The sequence below is a fragment of the Triticum aestivum genome, chromosome 7B (assembly GCF_018294505.1).
Source record: "Triticum aestivum cultivar Chinese Spring chromosome 7B, IWGSC CS RefSeq v2.1, whole genome shotgun sequence".
NCBI lineage: Eukaryota > Viridiplantae > Streptophyta > Magnoliopsida > Poales > Poaceae > Triticum > Triticum aestivum.
In genome coordinates, this window is record NC_057813.1 from 516,471,662 (window position 1) to 516,481,301 (window position 9,640).

Sequence of the window (9,640 nt, forward strand, 5' to 3'; positions counted from 1 at the left end):
CTGCCAGTGCTGCACGGCGGGCAGGGAGGGTCGGCGCTGAGTCGACGGGTGACGGGCGACGGGTGTTGAGGAAGAAGATCTGCCGCTGCCGGGGCCGCCTTGCTCGAGCAGCGACCTCTGCAATGCGATGCAGAGGGCCACCTCCTCCATGGTGATATTCGACCCGTCAGATTCTAAACCAGATCCACCACTGCTTCCGTCGCCGGCCATTAGATCGGTGGGGAGGGGATTGGAAGTGGAGGGGGAGGAGAGGGGAGTGAAGTGGAGTTTGGATTGGCTGGTATTTAGGGTTTCCGGATGGGGGATATTTGTGGGGTCGGGGTCGGCCGAACTGACATTGCAGACGCGCCCGGGCATGATATGTTGGATTTTTTTTATTATTCCATGCTATTATATTATCCATCTTGGATGTTTTATATGCATTATTATGCTATTTTATATCAATTTTTGGGACGAACCTATTAACCTACTACCAAGTGTCAGTTGTTGTTTTTTTCGTTGTTTTTGACTTTATAGAAAATCAATATCAAACGGAGTCCAAACAGAACGAAACTTTTTGACGGTTTTTCTTGGACCAGAAGACACCCAGAAACCTTCGGGAGGGGGTCAGAGGGCCCACCAGTTAGCGACAAGCTCGGGAGGCGCACCCTAGGGGGGGGGGGCAGGCTTGTGGGGCCCCTGATGCTCCTCCAACCCTAATCTTTGCTCTATAAATACCCAAATATTCCCTGTATACCAGAGGGCACACCAAAAATACTTTTCTGCTACCGCAAGCTTCTGTTCTCATGAGATCCTATCTAGGGGCCTTTTCCGGCACTTCGTCGGAGGGGGATTCTATCACGGAGGTCTTCTACATCAACCTTGTTGCCCCTCCGATGATGTGTGAGTAGTTTACCATAAACCTACGGTTCCATAACTAGTAGATATATGGCTTCTTCTCTCTCTCTTTGATCTTCAACACAATGTTCTCTTTGATGTTCTTGGAGATCTATTCGATGTAATTTTTTTTGCGGTGCGTTCGTTGAGATCCGATGAATTGTGGATTTATGAATAGATTATCTATGAATATTATTTGAGTCTTCTCTGAACTCTTTTATGCATGAATAAGATAACTTTGTATTTCTCTTCGATCTATTGATTTGGTTTGGCCAACTAGATTGATTTTCTTGCAATGGGAGAGGTGCTTTGTAGTGGGTTCAATCTTGCGGCGCTCACACTGGTGCAGAGACGTCCTATACAAACGTTTTTTTACCCCCTTTCCGTGATGGATTTTTAAACCGTCGCCTCGTCAATGTGTGCGATAGGGGGGTCCTTCCCACATGACCCAGAAAGCGTTGGGGATAGGCCCTTCAGTCACACACGCTGCGCAAAATGAGCTCGTGTGCGATAGGGGGAGGCATCGAAGACAAATCATTTCCGCTCGTATGTACATCCCACACAGTGAATCCTAGGACAAATGTTTCCGTTCGTATGTATATCACATACGATTTTTTATGTGAAAACGTTTGTGCAAGGTGGCCTAACGCAAACAGTTCATTGGCTGAAGTCGTGTGTGATTCTTCATTGATCCAACATGCCTACTTTCTAGAAACCATGTGGGCTGTTTGAGTTCATCGCCCATGGTGTTGTTTGAGAAACCGTTTGCAATAGAGAACCCAAATAAGCAGTGTAATTAGCCTATTATGGATAATCCATATAGAAATCAAATTGACATTTCTTATAAAACACACCATATGTTTCATAACCGTATAACGGCAACCACGATTTCATAATCAAATTACATCAAATAGCTTCAGCACTCAGTTAAACCATATAGGGATATAGCTAGATACGCCATTACACAGCAGCACCAAGTTTCATATGCAACATCAAAAACCTTTGGAAAGTAGCATCATACACGGTAAATAGACAGATGAATCTCATCTGGGAAACTGCAGCAGCGGAAGGCGAATATTGAGCCTTCAGTGATGTGGAATGTCCTTGCAACTTTAGGCCAGTGGCTATGGATAATTGCCTGCCCAACCTTCGTCCTTTTGAGGAAAACTTCAATATTGTATCGTGGTGGTGTTGCATGAATACCTTCCTCGCCTCTTGACCATGCAGGTGGTTTGAGAGGTAATCGTCGGTGAACTGCTTTTGACAGTACTGAAAACAAAGATATGCATAAATCATTGTTATAAATTTTGAAATGGCACAAGGGGAAAAACAAGGTAAAAGAGTTAGTACCATCCTTTAGTTGATTGATGTCTTCTTCATTGTGCAAACAAAGATCTTGCTGTTATTTGTCGCAAGTTTCTTTATCCTAACAATCTTTCTGAGTTTCTTGACTTGACTGATATTCATGGACATCTCATTTTCCCATATGCAAAATGGGTCGAACAGTGGGTCTAAGCCTCTGACAACAGGACCTACATGTGCAAGACCAAATTGTAAGAAACCTAAATATTAGAATGATTCCTGCAACTGCACAATGATCATGCATGAGCAAACCTTGATGGTAAACCGCAATGCCTCCCATTGTTTCCCTGCAATCTTGATCAGGTAAACTGAGAGTTGCCATAATATTAGTAGAATATGTTAATGAAAAATAAACAAATTGCAGATCCAACAGATTAACTCGAGACGCATGGAAAAGCCAGTTAACCTAACCAAGCATGCTAAATAACTTGGAAATAGAGCAATTATATATGTTTCTCGTGTATTGAGTACAACCAAATTCGATTTATTTCTCACATGCATAATAATACAAAATTGTACCCATAACAAATGAAAATCAAATTGCAGAATTGAACCAAATATTTAACTGGACAACACAACAAATGAACCAAAATAGTTAACTGAGCATGACATTGCAGAATAGAACATATACTAGAAGATAAGACAGTTAACGAAACCAAGAATGTTTGAGAACTACTACAAAATGTAGCAATTGTTGGACCAAATTGTTAACTGAACATTACATTAGATTGCATATTAACATTACATAGTGAAGGAAATATGCCCTAGAGGCAATAATAAAGTTGTTATTTTATATTTACTTATATCATGATAAATGTCTATTATTCATGCTAGAATTGTATTAAATGGAAACTTGATACATGTGTGGATACATAGACAAAACACCATGTCTCTAGTATGCCTCTACTTGACAAGCTCGTTAATCAAAGATGGTTAAGTTTCCTAGCCATAGACATGTGTTGTCATTTGATGAACGAGATCACATCATTAGGAGAGTGATGTGATGGACAAGACCCATCCGTTAGCTTAGCATAATGATCGTTCAATTTTATTGCTACTGCTTTCTTCATGTCAAATACATATTCCTCCGACAATGAGATTATGCAACTCTCGGATACCAGAGGAATGCCTTGTGTGCTATCAAATGTCACAACATAACTGAGTGATTATAAAGATGCTCTACACGTATCTCCAAAGGTGTTTGTTGGGTTGGCACATATCGAGATTAGGGTTTGTCACTCTGAGTATCGGAGAGGTATCTCTGGGCCCTCTCGGCAATGCACATCATAAGAAGCCTTGCAAGCAATGTGACTAATGAGTTAGTTGCAGGATGATGCATTACGGAATGAGTAAAGAGACTTGCCGGTAACGATATTGAACTAGGTATGAAGATACCGACGATCGAATCTCGGGTAAGGAACATACCGATGACAAAGGAATAATTTATGTTGTCATAACGGTTCGACCGATAAAGATATTAGTAGAATATGTGGGAGCGAATATGAGCATCCAGGTTCCGGTATTGCCTATTGACCGGAGAGGTGTCTCGATCATGTCTACATAGTTCTCGAACCTATCGGGTCCGCACGCTTAACGTTCGATAACGATTTGTATTATATGAGTTATGTGATTTGCTGACCGAATGTTGTTTTGAGTCCCAGATGAGATCACGGACATGATGAGGAGTCTCAAAATGGTCAAGAGGTAAAGATTCATATATAGGGCGATAGTATTCGGACACCGCAAGTGTTCCGGGGGTACCGAGTACGTATCGGGTCACCTGAAGGGGTTCCGTGCAACCCCCGACAAACTACATGGGCCTAATGGGCCAAGAGGGGGATAGACCATCCCCTAATGGGCTGGTGCGCCCCATGTAGGCTGAATTAGGAGAGGGAAGGAAAGAGGGGAAGAGAGAAGGAAGGGGAGGGATTCGGCCTCCCCCTTCCTTCCCACCTCCCTCCTCCTTCCTTCCCCCTCCGGAAGATATGGAAAGGGGGGAGCCGAATAGGATTAGGGACCCAAGTAGGATTCCTCCTACTTGGGCACCCCTTGGCTGCCCCCTCTCCCTCCCACCTATATATATGAGGGTAGGGCACCGCTAGAACACACAATTTTGATTCCTAGCCGTGTGTGACGCCCCCTTTCACAGTTTACACCTCCGATCATATTCACGTAGTGCTTAGGCGAAGCCCTGCGTGGATCACTTCACCATCACCATCACCACACCGTCGTGCTGAAGCAACTCTCCCTTGACACTTTGCTGGATCAAGAGTTTGAGGGACGTCATTGAGCTGAATGTGTGTATAACTCAGAGGTGCCGTACATTTGGTACTTGATTGGTCGGAACGGGAAGAAGTTCGACTACATCAACCGCGTTAACAAACGCTTCCGCTTTCGGTCTACCAGGGTACGTGGACACACTCTCTCCCTCTCATTGCTATGCATCTCCTAGATAGATCTTGCGTGAGCATAGGATTTTTTTCGAAATTGCATGCTACGTTCCCAATAGTGTCATCCAAGCCAGGTCTATGCGTAGATGATATGCACGAGTAGAACACAAAGAGTTGTGGGCGGTGATCATCATACTGCTTACCACCAATGTCTTATTTTGATTCGGCGGTATTGTTGGATGAAGCGGCCTGGACCAACCTTACATGACCACGTTCATGAGACTGGTTCCACCGACAGACATGCAACTAGTTTTGCATAAAGGTGGCTGGCGGGTGTATGTTTCTCCAACTTTAGTTGAATCGAATTTGACTGTGGCCGGTCCTTGTGGAGGTTAAAATAACAAACTTGATAAATCACCGTTGTTGTTTTGTGCCGTAGGTAAGAACTGTTCTTGCAAGAAGCTCGTAGCAGCCACGTAAAACTTGCAACAACAAAGTAGAGGATGTCTAACTTGTTTTTGCAGGGCATGTTGTGATGTTATATGGTCAAGAGATATTGTGATATACGTTGTTGTATGAGATGATCATGTTTTTGTAGAAGTTATCGGCAACTGGCAAGAGCCTTATGGTTGTTGCTTTATTGTATGAAATACAAACACCATGTAATTGCTTTACTTTATCACTAAGCGGTAGCGATAGTCGTAGAAGCAATAGTTGGCGATACGACCACGACGCTATGATGGAGATCAAGGTGTCAAGCCGGTGATGATGGAGATCATGACATTGCTTTGGTGATGGAGATCAAAAGCACAAGATAATGATGGCCATATCATGTCACATATTTTGATTGCATGTGATGTTTATCTTTTTGCATCTTATTTTGCTTAGTACGGCGGTAGCATTATAAGATGATCCCTTAACTAAATTTCAAGGTATAAGTTTTCACCCCGAGTATGCACCGTTGCGAAAGTTCTTCGTGCTGAGACACCACGTGATGATCGGGTATGATAGGCTATATGTTCAAATACAATGGGTGCAAGCCAGTTTTGCGCATGCGGAATACTCGGGTTAAACTTGATGAGCCTAGCATGTACAGACATGGCTTCGGAACACTGGAGACCGAAAGGTAGAACGTGAATCATATAGTAGATATGATCAACATAGAGATGTTCACCATTGATGACTACTCCATCTCACGTGATGATCGGACATGGTTTTGTTGATTTGGATCACGTATCATTTAGATTACTTGAGGGATGTCAATCTAAGTGGGAGTTCTTAAGTAATATGCTTAATTGAACTTTAACTTATCATGAACTTAGTCTTGATAGTATTTGCAAATTATGTTGTAGATCAATAGCTCGCATTCTAGCTCCCCGATATTTTTTGACATGTTACTAGAGAAAACTAAGTTGAAAGATGATAGTAGCAATGATGCGGACTGGGTACGTGATCTGAGGTTTATCCTCATTGCTGCACAGAAGAATTATGTCCTTGATGCGACGCTAGGTGACAGACCTATTGCAAGAGCAGATACAGACGTTATGAATGTTAGGCTAGCTTAATATGATGACTACTTGATAGTTTAGTGCACCATGCTTTATGGCTTAGAACCGAGACTTCAAAAATGTTTTGAACGCTACAAAGCATATGAGATGTTCGAAGAGATGAAATTGGTATTTCAGACTCATGCCCGTGTCGAGAGGTATGAGATCTCTGACAAGTACTTCGCCTAAAAAATGGAGGAGAATAGCTCAGCTAGTGAGCATGTGCTCAGATTGTCTGGGTGCTACAATCGCTTGAATCAAGTGGGAATTAATCTTCCAGATAAGATAGTGATTGACAGAGTTCTCTAGTCACCATCACCAAGTCACTAGAACTTCATGATGAACTATAAGATGCAAGGGATGACGAAAGCGATTACCGAGCTCTTCGTGATGCTGAAATCGACGAAGGTAGAAATCAAGAAAAAGCATCAAGTGTTGATGATTAAAACAAGACCACTAGTTTCAAGAAAAGGGAAAAGGGAAAGAAAGGGAACTTCACGAAGAATGGCAAGCAAGTTGTCACTCCCGGGAAGAAACCCAAAGCTGGACCCAAGCTTGAAACTGAGTGCTTCTACTGCAAAGGGACTGGTCACTGGAAGCGGAACTACCCCAAGTATTTGGCGGATAAGAATGGTGGCAAAGTGAACAAGGTATATTTGATATACATGTTATTGATGTGTACCTTACTAATTCTCGTAGTAGTGCTTGGGTATTTGATACCGGTTCGGTTGCTCATATTTATAATTCGAAACATGGACTACAGATTAAACGCAGATTGGCTAAGGACGAGGTGACCGCCGCCGAAGCTCTACATCTACCTTCAGGATTAGTTTTAGACCCTAATAATTGTTATTTGGTGCCAATGTTGAGCATGAACATCATATCTGGATCTTGTTTAGTGCGAAATGGTTATTCATTTAAATCAGAGAATAATGTTGTTCTATTTATATGAGTAATATCTTTTATGGTCATGCACCCTTGAAGAGTGGTCTATTTCTGTTGAATCTCGATCGTGAAGATACACATATTCATAACATTGATGGAAAAAGATGCAAAGTTGATAATGATAGTGCAACTTATTTGTGGCACTACCATTTGGGTCATATCGACGTAAAGCGCATGAAGAAACTCCATGCAAATAGACTTTTGGAATCACTTGATTATGAATAATTTGATACTTGTGAACTGTGCCTTATGGGCAAGATGACTAAAACTCCGTTCTCCGAAACAATGGAATGAGCTAATGACTTAGTGGAAATAATATATACTGATGTATGCGGTCCGATGAGTGTTGAAGCTCGTGGCGGGTATCGTTATTTTCTGGCCTTCACGAATGATTTAAGTAGATATGGGTATATTTACTTAATGAAACACAAGTCTGAAACATTTGAAAAGTTCAGAATTTCAGAGTGAAGTGGAGAATCATCGTAACAAGAAATAAAGTTTCTATGATCTGATCGTGGAGGTGAATATTTGAGTTACGAGTTTGACCTTCATTTAAAACAATGTGGAATAGTTTCACAGCTCACGCCACCTGGAACACCACAGCGTAATGGTGTGTCTGAACGTCGTAACCGCACTTTATTAGATATGGTGCGATCTATGATGTCTCTTACCAATTTACCACTATCGTTTTGGGGTTATGAATTAGGGACAACTGCATTCACGTTAAACAGGGCACCGTCAAAATCCGTTAAGACGACACCGTATGAACTATGGTTTGACAATAAACCTAAGCCGTCGTTTCTTAAATTTTGGGGATGTGATGTGTGACGCCCTCGATTCAATCATACACTAATCATACACGCAAATGTGTACGATCAAGATCAAGGACTCACGGGAAGATATCACAACACAACTCTAGACACAAATTAAAATAATACAAGCTTTATATTACAAGCCAGGGGCCTCGAGGGCTCGAATACATAAGCTCGAATACAAACGAGTCAGCGGAAGCAACAATATCTGAGTACAGACATAAGTTAGACAAGTTTGCCTTAAGAAGGCTAGCACAAAGGCATCTACGATCGAAAAGGCAACGCCTCCTGCCTGGGAGCCTCCTAACTACTCTTGGTCGTCGGCGTCCGTCACGTGGTAGTAGGCACCCTCGGGGTAGCAGCAGTCGTCAAAGGTGGCATCTGGCTCCTGGACTCCACCATCTGGTTGCGACAACCAGAAAGAAGAAAGAAGGGGGAAAAGGGGGAGCAAAGCAACCGTGAGTACTCATCCAAAGTACTCGCAAGCAAGGATCTACACTACATATGCAACATTATCAAAGGAAGGCTGTATATGTGGACTGGGCTGCCGAAATGCCAGAATAGAGAGAAGGCCTAGTCCTATCGAAGACTAGCATCTTCTGGAAACCATCATCTTGCAGCAAACAGGAGGGAGTAGAGTATCATAAAGTAAAGTAGTAGTAGTGTTATCAACCTCGGCCAGAGATCCTTTCTCGACTCCCTGCGAGAAAGAAATCCCAGAGCCATACTATCCAGTTACCATCACAATCTAATTCTCGTCACAAGTATCCAGTTCTAGTTGTATCGATCGGGATACAACTCCAAGTGTCCGTTACCATAGGACAGGCTATTGATAGATGTTTTCTTCCCTGCAGGGGTGCACCAACTTACCCACCACACTCGCTTAACTCCGGCCGGACACACTTTCCAGGGTCATGCCCGGCCTCGGCCAAACAATACGCCGCAACCCGACCTAGTCTTAATAGAGAGGCCAGCACGCCGGACTAAACCTATGCCCCCAGGGGTCATGGGCCATCTCCTCGGAAACTCCTGCACGTTGCGAACGCGGCCGGTGAGCAGACCTTGCTACCTCCTTAAAGAGGTAGGTGCTTACCAGTCCAACCCGGCGCGCGCCGCTCAGTCGCTGACGTCTATTAAGCTTCGGCTGATGCATACGACGCAGAACGCCCATACTATGCCCACGTGATGGTTAGTGCTATCAGGCCAGAGGCCCCTCGGATCAAATATCCAAATCGTAGTGGATTAGGAACGCGCGGTAACAAGCAGAGACTCACGAAAGATGTGACCCCGTTGCCCCGTCTCGAGGACTTGCGGCAAGGGCTAAGAATGCCCGGCCACGCCTCGTAATTATCTCACGGGCACCTTCCAGGTCAACCCGACTCCTCATCACTCGCAATTATGCTCGCGCGGGCACCCCTCAGGGTCGACCCGTCTTTAGTAACATGGTTTAGTGTAAAGTCATAGTAACCATAGTAACTGTGTGTTTAAACATCAAGGGGGAAACCCGAGGAATCACCCCCGGTGAATTCCACTCAATGTACTCATCAAGGTGAACGTAAGAGGAATCACCCCCGAGGTTCACACTTGAGGGGTTGCACGACAGAGTCATATCGGAAGTGGTTAAGGTGGAATCACCCTCGATGACCACGACCGAATAGCTATACTACAGGGTTAACATCAGAAGTGTTGTAGAGGTCTCACCCTCGGC